A 22,327-nucleotide genomic window follows, 5' to 3' on the forward strand; every position below is an offset into this window, starting at 1 on the left:
CTTTATGCACAGTCATCAACATTCTTTATGCACAGTCATCAACATTCTTTATGCAGTCATCAACATTCTTTATGCACAATCACCAATAGTCTTCAACAGTCTTCACATACAATCACCTCAAGCACAATCACCAACTCTCGTTAAGCACAATCACCAACATTCTTCAAGCACAATCAACAATATTCTTCATGCATATTCAACAACATTCTTTATGCACAATCACGAGCAATCTTTAAGCACAATCACCAACATTATTCATGTACAATTGCCAACATTATTCATGCAATCACCAACATTCTTCATGCACAATCACCAAAATTCTTCATTACAATTGCACAAGCACCCTCAGTCCTCAAGCACATTCACCAACATTCTTCATGCACAATCACCAAGATTCTTCATGCACAATCACCAACATTCTTCAAGCACAAACACGAACAGTCCTAAAGCACAATCACTAAATTCATCAAGCACATTCACCAACATTCTTCATGCACATTCACCGACATTATTCATGCACATTCAACAACATTCTTCAAGCACCATCACCAACAGTCCTCAAGCACAATCACCAACATTCATCAAGCACAATAATGAATATTCTTCATGCACATTCACCAGCATTCTTCAAGCACAATCACCAACATTCTTCATGCACAATAATGAACATCCTTCAACGGCAATCACAGCTACAGGTGTTGTTTTTTCTGCTCATCACTGTATCACGTTCACGTTTGCTTTGTGTAGAAGAGCCAATATTCACAGAGATTGTATAATGCCGATATTGCATGCAGGCAACTCGCTAATAGGGTCTTCCTTGTGCAGCAGCGAGCAAGGCAAGGAGGGAGACAGCAGTGGCGAGCCTGGTAGTGGGTGAGGGAACAGGGCCTAACGAGGAGGTTTACACTGTACACTGAGCAGAGCACAGTCTAGTATGGTGGACATCACAGACTGTTACATGGCATCGCTGTGAGTACAACTCTGTGTGTGTCAGTAGGCAACTCACCTGTAGACAGCTGGCATACACTTGTCATAAGTTATTTACATGTATCAGCTGAAAGATTATCAAAAGGGCAGTATATTAAGCATTAACTGTCTGTTGTTCTTTCTACTATCAAAGAGAATACTGTTAGGAATAATCCTTGCATGTTAAAGTTTCATATATAGAAGTTAGTAAATGCCATGTGTCCATTGTGGCAATGTATTTTGTTGTGGAACTGTAACTTGCATACATACTAAGGTACACAGCATTTGCTGGACAGTCTCAATGGTTATATTGCTGAGGCACAATGACATATTTCAAGTATCATCAAATGCGTAAAGATTAATGATATTCATTGTTCTTTGATAATTCAAAGACTGGTGCAAATGTAACTTACAGATCTATAATCTTCTTGTACATAAGAAGTCATCAGAGTGCAGTAACCACTGTACTCTTAGCTAGAGGTACGGAGTGGTTGGAATGTTTTCTCCAATATAGGCTGACATATGAATAGGGTGGGTGAGGTGGGAGTATATATTCTCTGACTGACATATGAATAGGGTGGGTGAGGTGGGAGTATATATTCTCTGACTGACATATGAATAGGGTGGGTGAGGTGGGATATATATATTCTCTGACTGACATATGAATAGGGTGGGTGAGGTGGGAGTATATATTCTCTGACTGACATATGAATAGGGTGGGTGAGGTGGGGTATATATTCTCTGACTGACATATGAATAGGGTGGGTGAGGTGGGAGTATATATTCTCTCTGACTGACATATGAATAGGGTGGGTGAGGTGGGAGTATATATTCTCTGACTGACATATGAATAGGGTGGGTGAGGTGGGAGTATATATTCTCTGACTGACATATGAATAGGGTGGGTGAGGTGGGAGTATATATTCTCTGACTGACATATGAATAGGGTGGGTGAGGTGGGACATATATATATTCTCTGACTGACATATGAATAGGGTAGGTGGGAGTATATATTCTCTGACTGACATTTGAATAGGGTGGGTGAGGTGGGAGTATATATTCTCTGACTGACATATGAATAGGGTGGGTGAGGTGGGAGTATATATTCTCTGACTGACATATGAATAGGGTGGGTGAGGTGGGAGTATATATTCTCTGACTGACATATGAATAGGGTGGGTGAGGGTGGGAGTATATATTGTCAGATTGATATTTGTATAGGGTGGGTGAGGTGGGGAGTATATATTCTCAGATTGATATTTGTATAGGGTGGGTGAGGTGGGAGTATATATTCTCAGATTGATATTTGTATAGGGTGAGGTGGGAGTATATATTCTCAGATTGATATTTGTATAGGGTGGGAGAGGTGGGAGTATATATTCTCAGATTGATATTTGTATAGGGTGAGTGAGGTGGGAGTATATATTCTCAGATTGATATTTGTATAGGGTGGGAGAGGTGGGAGTATATATTCTCAGATTGATATTTGTATAGGGTGGGTGAGGTGGGAGTATATATTCTCAGATTGATATTTGTATAGGGTGGGAGAGGTGGGGGAGTATATATTCTCAGATTGATATTTGTATAGGGTGGGTGAGGTGGGAGTATATATTCTCAGATTGATATTTGTATAGGGTGGGAGAGGTGGGAGTATATATTCTCTGACTGACATATGAATAGGGTGGGTGAGGTGGGAGTATATATTCTCTGACTGACATATGAATAGGGTGGGTGAGGTGGGAGTATATATTCTCTCTGACTGACATATGAATAGGGTGGGAGAGGTGGGAGTATATATTCTCAGATTGATATTTGTATAGGGTGGTGAGGAGTATATATATCCTCTGACTGACATATGAATAGGGTGGGAGAGGTGGGAGTATATATTCTCAGATTGATATTTGTATAGGGTGGGTGAGTAGGGAATATATAATCTTAGACTGATATAAGCATTGGGTGGGATCACTGGGCAGTGTATATTGTCAGATTGATATTTGTATAGGGTGGGTGAGGTGGGAGTATATATTCTCAGATTGATATTTGCATAGGGTGGGAGAGGTGGGAGTATATATTCTCAGATTGATATTTGTATAGGGTGGGTGAGGTGGGAGTATATATTCTTAGACTGATATTTGTATTGGGTGGAGAGGTGGGCAGTATATATTGTCAGATTGATATTTGTATAGGGTGGGTGAGGTGGGAGTATATATTCTCAGATTGATATTTGCATAGGGTGGGTGTATTGGGAGTATATAATCAGATTAGACTGATATAAGCATTGGGGAGGTGGGCAGTATATATTGTCAGATTGATATTTGTATAGGGTGGGTGAGGTGGGAGTATATATTCTCAGATTGATATTTGTATAGGGTGGGTGAGGTGGGAGTATATATTCTCAGATTGATATTTGTATAGGGTTGGAGAGGTGGGAGTATATATTCTCAGACTGACATATGAATAGGGTGGGTGAGGTGGGAGTATATATTGTCAGATTGATATTTGTATAGGGTGGGTGAGGTGGGAGTATTTATTCTCAGATTGATATTTGTATAGGGTCGGAGAGGTGGGAGTATATATTCTTAGACTGATATAAGTATGGGGTGGGATCACTGGGGAGTATATATTCTTAGACTGATATACGCATTGGGTGGGTGTATTAGGGAGTATATATTCTTAGACTGATATAAGCATTGGGTGGGATCATTGGGTAGTATATAATCTTAGACTGATATAAGCATTGGGTGGAATCATTGGGTAGTGTATATTGTCAGATTGATATTTATATAGGGTGGGTGAGATGGGGAGTATATATTCAAGGATTGATATTTGTATAGGGTGGGAGAGGTGGGAGTATATATTCTCAGATTATTATTCGTATAGGGTGGGAGAGGTAGGAGTATATATTCTCAGATTGATATTTGTATAGGGTGGGAGAGGTGGGAGTATATACTCTTAGACTGATATAAGTATGGGGTGGGATCATTGAGGAGTATATATTCTTAGACTGATATAAGTATGGGGTGGGTGTGTTAGGGAGTATACATTCTTAGACTGATATAAGCACTGGGCGGGATCATTGGGGAGTATATATTCTCTGACTGATATAAGTATAGGGTGGTAGAGTTGGGGAGTATATATTCTTAGACTGATATTTGTATAGGGTCGGAGAGGTGGGAGTATATATTCTCAGATTGATATAAGCATTGGGTGGGATCACCGGGCAGTGAATATTGTCAGATTGATATTTGTATAGGGTGGGTGAGATGGGGAGTATATATTCTCAGATTGATATTTGTATAGGGTGGGAGAGGTGGGAGTATATATTCTTAGACTGATATAAGCATTGGGTGGGATCATTGGGTAGTATATATTCTCAGATTGATATTTGTATAGGGTGGGAGAGGTGGGAGTATATATTCTCAGATTGATATTTGTATAGGTTGGGAGAGGTGGGAGTATATATTCTCAAATTGATATTTGTATAGGGTGGGAGGGGTGGGAGTATATATTCTTAGACTGATATAAGTATGGGGTGGGATCATTGAGGATCATATATTCTCTGACTGATATAAGTATGGGGTGGGTGTGTTAGGGAGTATATATTCTTAGACTGATATAAGCATTTGGTGGGATCATTGGGGAGTATATATTCTCTGACTGATATAAGTATAGGGTGGTAGAGGTGGGGAGTATATATTCTTAGACTGATATAAGTATAGGGTGGGTGTGTTAGGGAGTATATATTCTTAGACTGATATAAGCATTGGGTGGGATCATTGGGGTGTATATATTCTCTGACGGATATAAGTATAGGGTGGTAGAGGTGGGGAGTATATATTCTTAGACTGATGTAAATATTGAGTGGTAGAGGTGGGAGTGTATATTCTCTGACTGATATTTGTATAGGGTGGGAACATTGTGGAGTGTATATTCTCCGACTGATATTTGTATAGGGTAGGAACATTGTGGAGTGTATAATCTTAGACTGATGTAAGTAGGGGTGGGAACATTGTGGAGTGTATAATCTCCGACTGATGTAAGTATGGGGTGGGAACATTGTAGAGAGTATAATCTCCGACTGATGTAAGTATGGGGTGGGAACATTGTAGAGAGTATAATCGTAGACTGATGTAAGTATGGGGTGGGAACATTGTAGAAAGTATAATCGTAGACTGATGTAAGTATGGGGTGGGAACATTGTAGAGAGTATAATCGTAGACTGATGTAAGTATGGGGTGGGAACATTGTAGAGAGTATAATCGTAGACTGATGTAAGTATGGGGTGGGAACATTGTAGAGAGTATAATCGTAGACTGATGTAAGTATGGGGTGGGAACATTGTAGAGAGTATAATCTCCGACTGATGTAAGTATGGGGTGGGAACATTGTAGAGAGTATAATCGTAGACTGATGTAAGTATGGGGTGGGAACATGTGTAGAGTATAATCGTAGACTGATGTAAGTATGGGGTGGGAACATTGTAGAGAGTATAATCGTAGACTGATGTAAGTATGGGGTGGGAACATTGTAGAGAGTATAATCGTAGACTGATGTAAGTATGGGGTGGGAACATTGTAGAGAGTATAATCATAGACTGATATATAAATGACAAATAATGACAAATAGAGTTACTGACTGTGGTCTCACAAACCCTCAGTACAAATAACCATCAACAGTATTTCATAAAGTATATTGACAACATGTACCATACTAGAATTGATAAAAGGACAAAATATGCCTGTGTACGGACATATTTATACTGGGTACATCTGTCTCCTGACTGGTGGTGTTCTAAGAACCTGAAGTAGTCCATTCATGTAAACTTGGTCTTACACTAGTGCTGAAAATATCCCATCTGGATTATTTGTCCTGATGATCCAAATCTTGTTGGATTAAAGTATGTGTCAGTTAAGGGCAGTGCAATTTGTGGTAGATATTGATTGTAAGTGAACCAGAGGTGCCGTAATGACAAACGTTGATTGCAGGCCTACAGCTTCCTTGGCGTGGCCAGAGGCACTCTTGATCAATGGGGAAGAAAAATAAAGACCATCTTCTCCTCGTAGTATTGCATTTGGAGATGGCCACTTTAGGACTGCTCCAGGCAGACAGTCAGACTTTTATACTGGTCTGAAAGAGAGAGATTAAGTAGATAGCATAAGTGCTGCACATTTACTTGGTTCTGCTGATGGAGCAGGTGCTGAGCCGGTTGCTCAAGACACACTTGGCTCACTGAAGGAGTTTCATGACCATTACTCTTAACGGCCCAGGAGGGATGAAATGGATGTAGTGACAGTGTCTGCCTAACCCAGCATCCCCCCCGAGACAGACAGGCTGAACAGTGGTGGAACACAGCCCCAACACTGTATGCTACAGCAAGCCTTGGTATGTCTGGGTGATGGTGAGTGGGTGAGTGAGAGTGGGTGAGTGAGTGAGTGAGAGTGGGAGAGTGGGTGAGTGGGTGAGTGAGAGTGGGTGAGTGGGTGAGTGAAAGTGGGAGAGTGGGTGAGTGTGTGTGTGGGTGAGTGGGTGAGTGGATGAGTGGATGAGTGAGTGGTTGAGTGGTTGAGTGAGTGAGTGAGTGGTTGAGTGGGTGGGAGAGTGGGTGAGTGGGTGAGTGAGAGTGGGTGAGTGGGTGAGTGAAAGTGGGAGAGTGGGTGTGTGGGTGAGTGGTTGAGTGAGTGAGTGGTTGAGTGAGTGAGTGAGTGGTTGAGTGTGTGGGAGAGTGGTTGAGTGAGTGCCTGAGTGGTTGAGTGAGTGAAAGTGGTTGAGTGAGTTAGTGAGTAAGTGCTACATACTGCTGAAAACAGTGTCCTCAAGCCCAAAGAATTATAGAACCTGGGTACTCGTGTTAACAATTATCATATGTTATTGCCAGCAATTGTGGTGCCCATGAATTAATGAGCCAGTGAACTAGTGAGAACCATTCAGGCATTACTACTGGATTACTCTGATTACATGGCCCATCCATGTTCAGCCATTATGAACATCTAATGCCCATTAAGAGGCTAATACAGACAAGCATTTATACTGGGGAAGATGGTATGGAAAACCAGGCCTCTGGTATCTCTCTCTGTGAGAGCTAATGTGTTGCTAATGTATGCATCCTAACACTTTGAGAACTTGGGAAGTGCTTACAGAGGAATGATGAACTGCCTGAGTTTGTTTTTGTTTGTTTGTTGTTTAATTCTGCACTTTAAGTCCATCCATATGACAACAGTCTGTAAATAATCCAGTTTGGACCAGTTTGGTCCAGTGATTGACATCATGAGCACTGATCAACACAAATGGAAAACAGTGACATGCGTGAACCAAGTCAGACAGCCTGACCACCTGACTCCACTAGTCAACTCTCATGACATGCATGAACCAAGACAGACAGCCTGACCACCTGACTCCACTAGTCAACTCTCATGACATGCATGAACCAAGACAGACAGCCTGACCACCTGACTCCACTAGTCAACTCTCATGACATGCATGAACCAAGACAGACAGCCTGACCACCTGACTCCACTAGTCAACTCTCATGACATGCATGAACCAAGTCAGACAGCCTGACCACCTGACTCCACTAGTCAACTCTCATGACATGCATGAACCAAGACAGACAGCCTGACCACCTGACTCCACTAGTCAACTCTCATGACATGCATGAACCAAGTCAGACAGCCTGACCACCTGACTCCACTAGTCAACTCTCATGACATGCATGAACCAAGACAGACAGCCTGACCACCTGACTGACTGACCACTAGACAGCCTGACCACCTGACTCCACTAGTCAACTCTCATGACATGCATGAACCAAGACAGACAGCCTGACCACCTGACTCCACTAGTCAACTCTCATGACATGCATGAACCAAGACAGACAGCCTGACCACCTGACTCCACTAGTCAACTCTCATGACATGCATGAACCAAGACAGACAGCCTGACCACCTGACTCCACTAGTCAACTCTCATGACATGCATGAAACAAGTCCGACAGCCTGACCACCTGACTCCACTAGTCAACTCTCATGACAAGCATGACCACCTGACTCCACTAGTCAACTCTCATGACATGCATGACCACCTGACTCCACTAGTCACCTCTCATGACAAGCATGACCACCTGACTCCACTAGTCAACTATCATGACATGCATGACCACCTGACTCCACTAGTCACCTCTCATGACAAGCATGACCACCTGACTCCACTAGTCAACTCTCATGACAAGCATGGGTTGCTAAGACCACCTCTAACATTCTGCACGGGTAGCCTTAATTTGTTACCATTAATGCCTCTGAATATTATATATACCTTCTGGTCAAATGATGTCCCTTCTGGGGCCAGGTGATGTGTACTAGGACTTCACAGTACTCTGTCCAGTGCTTACCTAACAACATATCATGATATTATGCTAAGGATAAAGTCAGATGCTGCTGGGTTATTTGAAAGTCATGTGCACATTTTCCTTTATCTGTATCAACAGATAGTGTATAATATTTCATATACATGATATACCACACACACACAATGCACATGGCTGCGGATATACCACACATATAATACACATGGCTCCAGATATACTATCACATATAATACACATGGCTCAAGATATACCACACAAAAAATACACATGGCTCCAGATATATAACACACACAATGCACATGGCTCCATATATAACACATACAATACCCATGGCTCCATATGTAACACGATACAGCTGGCTCCATATATAACACACACAATACCCATGGCTCCAAATGTACATATAATACAATACACATGGCTCCAGATATAACACAATACACATGACTCCAGATATAACACAATACACATGGCTCTAGATATAACACAATACACATGGCTCCATGTATATAATGCACAATACACATGACTCCAGATATAGCACAATACACATGGCTCCAGATATAACACAATACACATGGCTCCATATATAACACAATACACATGGCTCCAGATATAACACAAGACACATGGCTCCATATATAATGCAATACACAGGACTCCAGATATAACACAATACACATGGCTCCTTATATATATATATAAAACACAATACACATGGCTCCATATATATAATGCACAATTGGTTGGAATTATTAGTACCCATGAAGGTAAATGAACAATTCATGCAAGTATGTGTGTAGCATCGGAACAGAGTAAACATTTTATGTGTATGTACAGCAAATGGGTAACAGTGAAACATGTGTGTGTGTTGGGGTGGGGTGGGGTTTTTGGGTGGGGATCTGGGGAATAGCGTGAATGTTACATGTGCGTGCATAGCAGAGTGAATATTATACTTGTGTGTGTAGCATTTGGAAAGGAATTGATTGTAGAATGTGTGTGGAGCTGTTTGATACTTTGAGCAATTTCCTAAATAAGGCACTAAATAAGGTCTCAATTTCTTATGACTCATTACTTCTACTAGAAAACTGTGTGAAAAGTGGAACCACAAGTACCGGTAATTAACGTAAGCCTTGTGTTATTGAGATACAAGATGGCTGTAGCAGATAAATAGTGATGTAGTGGGCCGGCAGCACTTTGAACTGCCCGGGCAATAAACCAGAGAAAGAAACTTGACCATCAATAAGTACTGCAGATGCAAGGGAGGTGCGGGCGAAGTGGTCCCTGGGAATAGATGCTATATGCTGAGATTATGAATGAGCCTGCAGTGACAGTGAGATTTATGGGACGTCCAGATGGCCTGCAGTGTCCACTGGAGATATGAGGTGTCCACATGCAGTACAGTGAGTGATTGGATGATACAGTGAAATACCAAGTTAAACAATAATGCAGTTATATCATGGCACGCCATCTTGACGTGGTAGCAAAGTCTAAAGTGATAAAGTCTCTGAAGTTTACCACTTTTATGATATCCACATTACAATGTTGTTAAGAAACAACCTGGCAAACCTCTAACTTCATAACCACAAACAACACCAAAGTTGTACCATAAATTTGGAATCAAGGAGGAACCAAATTATGTTCACTGACTGGCAGATTCCATCAACTGCCGGATGGAAACTGAATATCTTAGAGGACAGCCTTTCATGTCAAGAGAAGATAGCGACAAATGATCACTACACCCAGAAGTATTCAACTGAACATATCACAATGGCGTACCCCGCATGTTCACCCCGCACGTTGACCTCTTGTCTGAAGATGTGCCTTTCAATCCATGTCAGTCCAGGACCAGTCTCCTCGGTAGATTTGGCTAATGTTATCGTCCCTCCTTTATGACAAATTATGAAATAATTTCATAGGGTGGAGGTGATGGATCAACCTGGGAGATGTAGCAGTAACTATTCCCATGGTAGCAGGTTTTTTGCTCCATCTTCGTCAAGATAAAAGTTGGGTACAGATTCGGTCTTCCATTCTAGATGGATTATCTGTCAGTCATCATCTTGCTATCAATACACTAATGGGAGCTCTCTCACGGAAGATATCAGAGGACTTTCCCAAAGTGGAATCTCTCAGTGGTTCTCTCAGTTTTATTAACAGACCTTTTGAGCCCCTCACCAAGGCCACATTACACAAGTTTTTGTGCCTTTTCACTTGCGATGGCCACAGAAGCCAGAGTGTCTGACTTACAGACTGGCCTTTTCAACACTAACACATGTTGGTGAGGGGAGCACAGACACAGTCGGATCCCACCAGGGATTTGCTGCCTAGAATTAATTCACATCTCTTGGATCCCTTGGTCATAGACATTACACAATTCCTGCTTAAGCACCATCAGTGAACCACCTGATAGGTCACTGTGTTCAGTATGTGCCTTAAAAGTTTCAAAGCTACAGGAGCTCTTAAGACATAAAAGAGACGATAAAGACTTGACAATGGGAAAAGGTAGCAAGTTTGTCATAGTCAACCATAGCTGAATGCTACAGACATGTTCAGGATTCACAAACAACACTCTGGCTCTGGCCATGGAATTACAGCTTTGGCATCAAGTATTGTACCCTGGTATACAGTTCAGACAGAACAACTTGTATGGAGTAGTATGGGGTCACACAGCATGTTGATGATGTTCTGCCAGACCTGGGAGGGATACACTCTCTAGGCCTATAAGTGGCTGCTCAATCTGTTACCAGACAATAGTTCCTTCTGTGTAAGAAATTGTTAGGGCTAACTGGAAACTGCAATCTAAACTGTAAGAAGGCTATTGATTCTTCTAATCCTTGGTTACATAGACCTGACATCACAGTAGCTGGATTGAAAGTGATGTGAGATTCAAGCAATGTCATAGTTTGAAGGTAACCAGAAGTGACGTTCCTTCCAGCAATGTGATAGTTTGAAGGTAACCAGAAGTGACGTTCCTTCCAGAAGATGTCAGTAGTCACCAACAAAAGTAAGCAGAAAACAAAAATGATACCGAAAGGTCGAAACTGAAATCACATTCGGAAGGACTAGCTGTGATTGATCTCAGACCCGGGAAGTGACACCATTTAACAGGAAGTGATGTCATCAATGGGACCAGAAACAGCATCACAATAACCCTAATGTAAGAGGTGCCTGACTTTTATAAATCTACAGTATGCCAATATCATGCTGTAAGGAAGAGGCTACACATTTGTCTCTTTACACTTAAATTTTCAAGGATTCTTAGAATGAACCCATAGGAATATTATCCTCCTGTCATCTACATCAGGAGTTACCCAGTCCCAGAAACAACTGGCACCTGTGGCATATTCTGGCAATGATATTACAGAAGAAGCGGATTTGTAAGAAATGTTAGTTATCTGTGCTACTACTGCCAGAATACTACATCTATTACAGTGAAATTACTTTACCATCCTCCCCATTTATCTGACTCTGGGTGATAGCCGTATCCAAAAATGTAGGTTTTTCCTGCTTTTGCAAGTTGATAAGCTGGATGATTAACGGTATCTTGATACAAGGGGGTTGGTTTTGATCATATGAACATCCATAGCTTTTGGGAAACATTTCAAAATAGGCTTCTGAATATCCCAGCAACATTTTAAACAAGTATTGATTTGCAATGAGATGTCAGTTAAATCATTAGTTGTACATACATGGATGTCTGATACCACATTGTGTCTAGTCCATTTACCAATCAATATCTGATAATAACATAAACCAACTCAACATGGTAACAGAGTCTGGGAGATGTGTTGAAGTATTGCCTAGCAACATGGGGATTACTTCAACAGCATGGGTTCAGCTAGCCTCTGACTGACAGCGATAGTCTACACTTGGTAGGCATTTCATGTGCATCACTTAAACTGTCATTCACATTACATGGATTATTAGTCCTGGCCTGGATTGGTCAGTAATTTGTAGGTTTGCTGATGTAATCTGTGATATATTGTGGATGAAGTTTGAAGCAGGTGAGTTTTACATTGTTAAACTCTCCAAAGTGATCTGAAGGTGACTTCCACTGTGTTGAAACAAGGTTGAGCTTCTACTGGTGTGTGGAGGAGGTGTTAATGTGTCCTTCATACTGAGTGGTTGTTGGAAGCCCATCCAATAAATGTTCATCAGTCTTGTCGTAAACATACTTCTTTTAGATAATATGTGCTAACTCTATCAACATGATGACCCTGTGATGAGGACGTCCATTATCCACCACCACAGCAATGTTGTTCTGCTGCTGTCCTCTAACATCAATAGTGAACCTACACGTTAAACTTTGTATTGGCTGACATGACAGATTCTGTTAACCAAAATAATCAGACCATTATTTCAAGATTTCAAGATGAATTATCATCTATGACATAGTCATGTATAGGTATGTACCATTAGTCCGGCAGTAGACGGACAGCTCAAACAAGGTACAGGGATGGCTCACCAAGTTGTCTACTATCTGCTACCTCAGAATCACAGTGGCATGTCCAACAAACTGGGAGAAAATGTTTATATTTGTATATCTTGACAAATATCAGGCCTCATTTGCATTAATCAAAGAATGAAGACTTGTCTTACCAGTTTACCCCCATGATCTAACTATAACAACTTTGGGCTGGACCGTCATCTAATAGAAAACTGACAGTGACTTGGACATACTTCATTTTGACTCTGTTAACACCCAGATTGTCTCTATACTAGCAAATCAAGTTCTTCCAACCATATAAAAATCAAAATTAAAAAAATGCGAGTTATTTTTCTGAATCATGCAGGATAATCACATGTACAAATGCATGATTACCCATGATGCCTCTGAAACTGCATCTCAGACATTGCATGCGTAAAATCCCATGTGTAAGAAAGTCACGCATTCACCATACATTTGGGACCATGGAAGTGTTTTAACTGTGAAAAGCAACTTTGTTGATGGGCAAACTTTGTAAATGTAGCGCCATGTCTATCTGAAAATGAGCTGTTTGCGTGCAGTTAGAATACTTGAAACCTGAATTACACAAAACGATTTTGCTTGACATGTTGGCATTCATCATAACACCATATAATCATTCTTGGGAAAATGGCAACACCAGGTATTGACCCTGTTTGGACATCCTGACTCAAGTCACGTCAGCAAGAAAATCATCTCAATGTTATTTCCCTGCAATTATTTCAAGCTCTAAAACTGTATATAGATGGTATAGATTACAAGAGCATTTCACTAAACTATATGCCAGGCCTGATCAAGGCAACATCTAAAGTTCACCAAGTTCAACATCTAAAGCCCTCAAACGTATGGATGTAATATCGTTTACAGCAGGACCTTTACACCCACTTTAAACAACCGGTAATATTGGTCCAACTGCAACATGTCCCCCAGCAGCTGTGGAAAAGGTTTGACCAAGACTTCCTATGCCACCCTGTCTGGGGCTCCTTTCACGAAGCAACCGTTACTAAGGTTAACCTTAACTCCCATTCTTTAACATTGCACTAAGGTTACCTCAGTGACTTACGATCACCTTGGTGCTTTGTGAAAGGAGGTCCAGGTAAGTAAGGTGCCATTGTTAAATTTGTGTCACTGCTAATGATGGTCATGCCCAATACTGACTTGTGAACTGTCAATTGACCCCATGCGCCTTTCAGTCTCAGATCGTGTTCACAGAATACATGTCTCATGGATACCAGTATCATTGTTTGTTAGTGAGTAGAGATAATATACTTCAAACAGAGGTATAAAGGATTCAGAAAAAATACTGAAATGTAACTGCTTTTAGCAGGAGTAGTAGCATCTTATAATTACAAACTTAGAAAGTGATTGTAGTTACTGTCAGTTATTCACACTCACATTCTGAGGTTGAGTTGGACTTATAGCCACAATGTCACACATTTTCCACAATATTTGGGACTATATTATATATATTGGGGCATACGCACTCATTTTAGCTTTCACTTTATTGATGCAATAAAAGAATAATAAGTCCCTTATGACTTGCCTGAGATCGATAATTGAAACTTTGAGGCGAACAGCTTCCAAACAGAGAACACTTGCCATATATGGAATGTAAACAATTACTCCGTACATCGAAAACTGTCATACACAGTGTTGTCGGTGTTTGCCGAACTGGTTTCAATCCCAAGTTGCGCGTATGTTTTTGCAGTGTTGCATTAATTCATTAGAACATTTCATTTTCATATTGCAATCTAAATAAGTATTGGGGGGGGAATAAATTAAATGGTAACTTCCCTGAGGGCTGATAGTATTATTTTAACGTGACTTCCCTGAAATAACCCCTTTATATAGGTAACAATTCTCAGCCTCATAATGTAAGATAAGCACAATACTCTCCATGCTACCATGCTAATTGGCTGTATTGGAACCAAACTGAGCTGGCTAACATGCTTCTTTAGAGACATTTACAAGCTGGATTACTAAGGAAGGATAAGATATATGGATGTACAACTTGAACACTTACTTAATGATGTCCCTATTGTAACAAAGATGTTGTACTTCCATGTACTGGAACTAAGGACATTATGAGGACATGTTGAGGACATGTTAAGGACATGTTGAGGACATTATGAGGACATGTTGAGGACATTATGAGGACATGTTGAGGACATGTTGAGGACATGTTGAGGACATGTTGAGGAAATGTTGAGGACATGTTGAGGACATTATGAGGACATGTTGAGGACATTATGAGGACATTATGAGGACATGTTGAGGACATATGAAGGACATGTTGAGGACATGTTGAGGACATGTTGAGGACATTATGAGGACATGTTGAGGACATGTTGAGGACATGTTGAGGACATGTTGAGGACATGTTGAGGACATTATGAGGACATTATGAGGACATGTTGAGGACATGTTGAGGACATGTTAAGGACATGTTGAGGACATTATGAGGACATGTTGAGGACATGTTGAGGACATTATCAGGAGTAAGTGAGTGAGTTTAGTTTTATGCCGCACTCAGCAATATTCCAGCTATATGGCGGCGGTCTGTAAATAATCAAGTCTCGACCAGACAATCCAATGATGAACAGCATGAGCATCGATCTGCACAATTGGGAACCGATGACATGTGTCAATCAAGTCAGCGAGTCTGACCACCAGATCCTGTTTGTCGCCTCTTACGACAAGCATGGGTTACTGAAGATCAATATTCTAACCCAGACCTTCACGGGTCGACATTATAAGGACATGTTGAGGACATGATAAGGACATGCTGAGGACATTATAAGGACATGTTGAGGACATGATGAGGACATTATAAGGACATGATAAGGACATGTTGAGGACATTATAAGGACATGATGAGGACATGTTGAGGACATTATAAGGACATGTTGAGGACATGATGAGGACATTATAATGACATGTTGAGGACATGATAAGGACATGTTGAGGACATTATAAGGACATGTTGAGGACATGATGAGGACATTATAAGGACATGTTGAGGACATTGTAAGGACATGACAGCAAGCTTAGTTCCAAGGAAGGCTCCTGGTCAGAAATTCTCCATGTTCATAAACTTCTTTTTAAACTTGACACCATGTTGAAGTAGAGCTGATTTTGCTGCACTGTTTGTAGCCATGGATAAGTCTAGGGTTTTACTGTATAACCCAGAGTTTAAACAACAATAGAAGTAGAGGCAACATCTAACATCTCCTCCTCAAAGAAGGCAAGTCTGTTCAATCAGCTGACAAAGTCCTTTGGAATCCTACTGGTGAACTACGTCCATTATAGCTGTAAAATGTCCATTAATGATGACCTGTTGTGTTCTCTCCTGCCCACAAATTCCTCCCCACACCATAACAACCCGCCCCCATATGTCGTGTTCCCATCAACAGGACATGTCATCATCCATTCAGACTTTCGGTGGTACACACACTTCTTCCATCAGATCTGAACAGACACAACTGGCTTTCATCAGTGAAGCCAACCTTCTGCCAGTACAGCCAATCTCAAGAGCCCATCGCAATCTCGGACGATGATGTTGCGCTTGTCTGTTGTAAGATCACATAGTTCCTGGAATAGAGTCCCGAGTCACCTGGCTGCTGTCTGCTGTAAGATGTTTGCTGTCTGTTGTAAGATGTGTTGTAAGATCCATAGTTCCTGGAATAGAGTCCAGAGTCACCTGGCTGCTGTCTGTTGTAAGATGTTTAAACCATAGTTCCTGGAATAGAGTCCAGAGTCACCTGGCTGCTGTCTGTTGTAAGATGTTTAAACCATAGTTCCTGGAATAGAGTCCAGAGTCATGTTTAAATCACCATAGTTCCTAGTCCAGAGTCACCTGGCTGCCGCCTGTTGTAAGATGTTTAAACCATAGTTCCTGAATAGTTCCTGAATAGAGTCCAGAGTCACCTGGCTGCCGTCTGTTGTAAGATGTTTAAACCATAGTTCCTGGAATCGAGTCCAGAGTCACCTGGCTGCTGTCTGTTGTAAGATCACATAGTTCCTGGAATAGAGTCCAGAGTCACCTGGCTGCTGTCTGTTGTAAGATGTTTAAACCATAGTTCCTGGAATAGAGAGCAGAGTCACCTGGCTGCTGTCTGTTGTAAGATCACATAGTTCCTGGAATAGAGTCCAGAGTCACCTGGCTGCTGTCTGTTGTAAGATGTTTAAACCATAGTTCCTCCAGAGTCACCTGGCTGCTAAACCATAGTTCTGTTGCAAGATGTCTTTAAAGATCACATAGTTCCTGGAATCCAGAGTTCCTGGAATAGAGTCCAGAGTCACCTGGCTGCTGTCTGTTGTAAGATGTTTAAACCATAGTTCCTGGAATAGAGTCCCGAGTCACCTGGCTGCTGTCTGTCTCATTCATCACTAATGATGTCAATGTTAGAAACTGATTCTGGAGATGCAAAGTATGCAAGTACCAGTTTTCTTTGGGCATAGTTACCCTGGCTCTGCCTGTTAAAAAAGCACAAATGTTGAGCTCCCTGTTGTCCGTTATACTTAAAATACACTCTAGTTTGGGGTTCTTGCATTGACCCACATCTTTTCATTGAATTTTGCAACTCAGCATTTTGTAAACAATGATTGTACATATCAACATTTCAAAACACTTATCGACAGAGAAGGAAGTATTTTTCTATAAATATTAGCTTCCATGGTAGTGCAGCTATTAGATCAGTTGTTTCAGTCACATACTGACTGTTTGATAGAAATCTGTCAAACAAGTAACTACATGGATCCGGCCTCTTAATCCTGTGGATTATCAGACACAGAGACATGCAGACACCCACGTATGTGCACACAGACAGACAGTCAGACACACACAAACATGCACAGACACAAATGCATGCACACACATGTTCACACTCACACACACAGACACAGACACACCATGAGCATATTACAATTCATTGTCCTGAACTTGAATATGCTTGCTCTAGATAGACATACACAGAACTGTACAATACGTCTTTCATTACTCTGTCAACATGGCAGAAATTCTGCATGTTTCACAGTGAGTGAGTGAGGTAGCCTTTACAGAACCTCACAATCATAAACTGTATCATACCTTTCTTTCCCTTCTGTATACAGAGAGCGACCACGGGCAATGTGACATGTAGTTCCCCCTGTATACAGAGAACAACCATCACAGTGTCACGGTTAATGTGACATGTTATGTTTTTCCCTTCTGTATACAGAGAGCAGTTCCACCTTGTACAGAGAGCAACCATCACGGTGTCATGGTCAATGTGACATGTAGTTCCCCTGTATACAGAGAGCAACCATATACAGAGAGAGTAACCATCACAGTGTCATGGTCAATGTGACATGTAGTTCACCCATAGTTCTGTATACAGAGAGCAACCATCACAGTCAATCACAGTGTCATGGTCACATGTAGTTCCCCTGTATACAGAGAGCAACCATCACAGTGTCATGGTCAATGTGACATGTAGTTCCCCTGTATACAGAGAGCAACCATCACATGGTGTCATGGTCAATGTCATGGTGACATGTGACAGTTCCCCTGTATACAGAGAGCAACCATCACAGTCAGTCAGACAACCATCATTCATGGTCAATGTGACATGTAGTTCCCCTGTATACAGAGAGCAACCATCACAGTGTCATGGTCAATGTGACATGTAGTTCCCCTGTATACAGAGAGCAACCATCACAGTGTCATGGTCAATGTGACATGTAGTTCCCCTGTATACAGAGAGCAACCATCACAGTGTCATGGTCAATGTGACATGTAGTTCCCCCTCATACAGAGAGCAACCATCACAGTTCCAGTGTCATGGTACAGCAACCATCACAGTGACATGAAGTTCCCTCTGTATACAGAGAGCAACCATCACAGTGTCATGGTCAATGTGACAGGTAGTTCCCCCTGTATACAGAGAGCAACCATCACGGTCAGTGTGACATGGAGGTTCCCTCAGTATACAGAGAGCAACCATCACAGTGTCATGGTCAATGTGACATGTAGTTCCCCTGTATACAGAGAGCAACCATCACAGTGTCATGGTCAATGTGACATGTAGTTCCCCTGTATACAGAGAGCAACCATCACAGTGTCATGGTCAATGTGACATGTAGTTCCCCCTGTATACAGAGAGCAACCATCACAGTGTCATGGTCAATGTGACATGTAGTTCCCCCTGTATACAGAGAGCAACCATCACAGTGTCATGGTCAATGTGACATGTAGTTCCCCTGTATACAGAGAGCAACCATCACAGTGTCCATGACATGTAGTTCCCCTGTATACAGAGAGCAACCATCACAGTGTCATGGTCAATGACATATGTCAATGTGACATGTAGTTCCCTGTATACAGAGAGCAACCATCACAGTGTCATGGTCAATGCAACCATCATAGTGTCCCCTGTATGTACAGAGAGCAACCATCACAGTGTCATGGTCAATGTGACATGTAGTTCCCCCTGTATACAGAGAGCAACCATCACAGTGTCATGGTCAATGTGACATGTAGTTCCCCCTGTATACAGAGAGCAGTAAACTGATAGGCTGACTGCTGGAGAATTATTCACACAGTGTGTAAGGCTGAGTAGGCACTAAACATGTGATAAAAGGATATCACCTCAAAACAAGCAACTATGTCAAGGGACCAAGCAGATGTTGTGTATATGATATCCCTTTTAACCATCAACCAAGTGACTGCAGTTCTACTCAATTCCTCTAGACACTGCAAGGTGGACTGTCTGACCCTAAGCTGCAGTAGTTGTGGAACAATTGGACATCCCCTGCAGTGTGCACCAACATCAGTGGGTCTATATCAACTGTATTGTAAGGAGAAGCAGTCTACATGCATGGCATATATGATTCCCGGATGTCCTTCTGTCCTGCCCTTCATGTACATGGACAGATTAGCATATTGGTTTGCAAGGACTAGATATTCTGACTGTATGGATCACACTGACATTTACGGTTGACCTTTTACCACCCAAACAATGTATGGGCACACCAGAATTAAATCTTATGTACATATTTGCATATCCAGTTTGGTATAAATGTATTGCTCTTAGGCAGATGAACAGAATCATATTAAAATCAAAGGGTAACATATATAACAATCAAATTTGTTGAATTTTCCCCATTGAAACCAGTTTTCAGACTAGTGATATACAAAAAGCAAATGTTATTTGATTTACATAATAACTGATAATAAAACTAGCATAATCTCTGGCAACAGCAATTCTTGATACTTGATAAACAGAACCAACAGATCTCTCAGGAAGTGAAAACTAGCACTGCAGAGATAGTAAACATCTTCCTCATAAACAGAACTATTGTGTATTCCTCTTTAAACCAGTGGACTTCCATAATATCATGCTAAATAAAATACAGGGTCAACTTGCCCAACTGGAGAGAAAGGCATAAGAACAGAGTCATGCATATTGACAAATAAACAGGCTGTTATGAAACATCCACACTAATTGCCACATAACAGTTGGCTTATGCTTTATGTCAGAATTGATTGTATGCATCATAACTGTGGTGACTTCAACTTGGTGTGTGCCACAAATATGACATCTGTCAACAATAGTGTCCAAACCAGGAATTCAAGTTTCTGCATTGAGTTATGTTGATGTCACTTATTGTGAACCATGTGGATAACAACTAGTCACATGATTCCACCCAGGACAAGGAGAATCCACATTCCCTGTACAAACTGGAAAACCCATCAGTGATGAGAGACTGACATAAGTCTGACTTTAATGTGAATCTTACAGATAAACTACTAGCCATGATCTGCATGATGCAAATACTGTAACACATAACTTAGCAGCTTCATGAACCCTTCGGATACCCATATTGCAGGTTGATAGTTGGGACTATCCAGTTGAAGTCAACCACATCTAAACATTCTCAATATACATCCCATGTTAAAGGACTCACTTAACAGAGTGCAAACTAATGATCCAAGGGTCAAACCTGACTAATTGCTATATAGAGGGAGCAGAAACTGAAAATTGCGTGGTGAGTAGCTTCTCAGAGATGAAATAGGTCAAATGGAGTAAATGACTGCTCAGAGAGAGGAATAATGCTAGGAATGGAGGAATGACTGCTGTAAGCCAATGATTCTCAGAGCTGAGAGAGCCAATGATTGGTTGGTCAAATGGAGGAATGACTGCTGATAGGTCAAATGGAGAGAATTGCTACTGCTGAGAGAGCCAATGATTGGTTGGGTCGGAGGAATGATGGAGGATTGCTAGGTCAAATGGAGGAATGACTGCTGAGAGGAGCCAATGACTGCTGAGAGAGCCAATAATTGTCAAATGCTAGGTCAAATGGAGGAATGACTGCTGAGATGAGCGAGGTCAATGATTGACTGCTAGGGAGTCAAACTGCTGAGGGAGGAATGACTGCAATGATTGGTTGGTTAAAGAGGAGCCAATAGGTCAAATTGAGGAATGACTGCTGAGAGAGCCAAATTGCTTGGTCAAATGGAGGAATGACTGCTGAGAGAGCCAATGATTGCTAGGTCAAATGGAGGAATTTCTGCCAAGAGAAGAACTAATGTTTACTAGGTATACTGGAGGAACAGAAATGTTTTTTATTAAAGAAGGAAAAAACATTCCCTTTGATGAAATATTTTCATCATGATATTTGATACCTATATTGAACCAGTCAGTCTTTTGAATTGTGCATATGATGGCCAGTTCTAAATGGCCCTACTGCCACTGCCATGAATTATATTGTCTGTGTGTTTAAACATCTATTCCATCTTATTCATATAGCAGAATTCAGGTGAGCTATAAGGCTGCTTGCTTGGTTCTGTTTACAAGGTGGCTGTGGTAAACTACCAGAACTCTGTGATCTGTTTTTGTCCATTCCACATTTGGAGGCTAATACAGAAATGTTAGATCCATATATTTCTGGATTGCAGGAGTATGTGCCCAGTGAGGCTTTATAGAGGGAAGCCACTGACTTGAGTTGATAAATGGGATTGGAGGCACACTTTGATGCACGACAGCCTATGTAATTGAACTGATTTAATGATCACGACTAGAGACGTTAAAGGAGTGAAGTAGTCATTGATATTTGACTATTTTCTCATGTGAATAACCCATTTGTTTGTAGATTAGCAATACATGACACATACAATGCATTAACTCATTCCAAGTTTTCAGTGTTCAGAACAGAATGTTGGCTATTCCTGTACAGGAATTGATTTTAGGTTTGACAGAAAGCCAAGTGGAAATTTTGTCCATGCCTACACTGAGACTGGACCCATCAGGACAAAGAGACTGGACCTACCAGGACACAGGGACTGTACCTACCAGGACACAGAGACTGGACCTACCAGGACATAGAGACTGGACCTACCAGGACACAGAGACTGGACCTACCAGGACACAGAGACTGGACCTACCAGGACATAGAGACTGGACCTACCAGGACACAGAGACTGGACCTACCAGGACATAGAGACTGGACCAACCAGGACATAGAAACTGGACTTACCAGGACACAGAGACTGGACC

At 41.4% G+C, this 22,327-nt stretch overlaps 1 protein-coding gene across 1 annotated transcript in view; it reads left to right on the plus strand.

Moving 5' to 3' along the window:
- Positions 1 to 835: 835 nt before the first annotated feature.
- The window catches only part of LOC124292054 (serine/threonine-protein phosphatase with EF-hands 2-like), a 56,933-nt gene continuing 35,441 nt past the window's right edge, over positions 836 to 22,327 (plus strand). Inside the window, exon 1 of the mRNA XM_046729127.1 lies at positions 836 to 969. The gene's annotated coding sequence lies outside the window, so the exon portion shown is untranslated. The remainder of the gene's footprint in view (positions 970 to 22,327) is intronic.

Source organism: Haliotis rubra, unplaced genomic scaffold, assembly GCF_003918875.1.
Source record: "Haliotis rubra isolate DU_JTF1 unplaced genomic scaffold, ASM391887v1 Scf506, whole genome shotgun sequence".
Taxonomy (NCBI): domain Eukaryota; kingdom Metazoa; phylum Mollusca; class Gastropoda; order Lepetellida; family Haliotidae; genus Haliotis; species Haliotis rubra.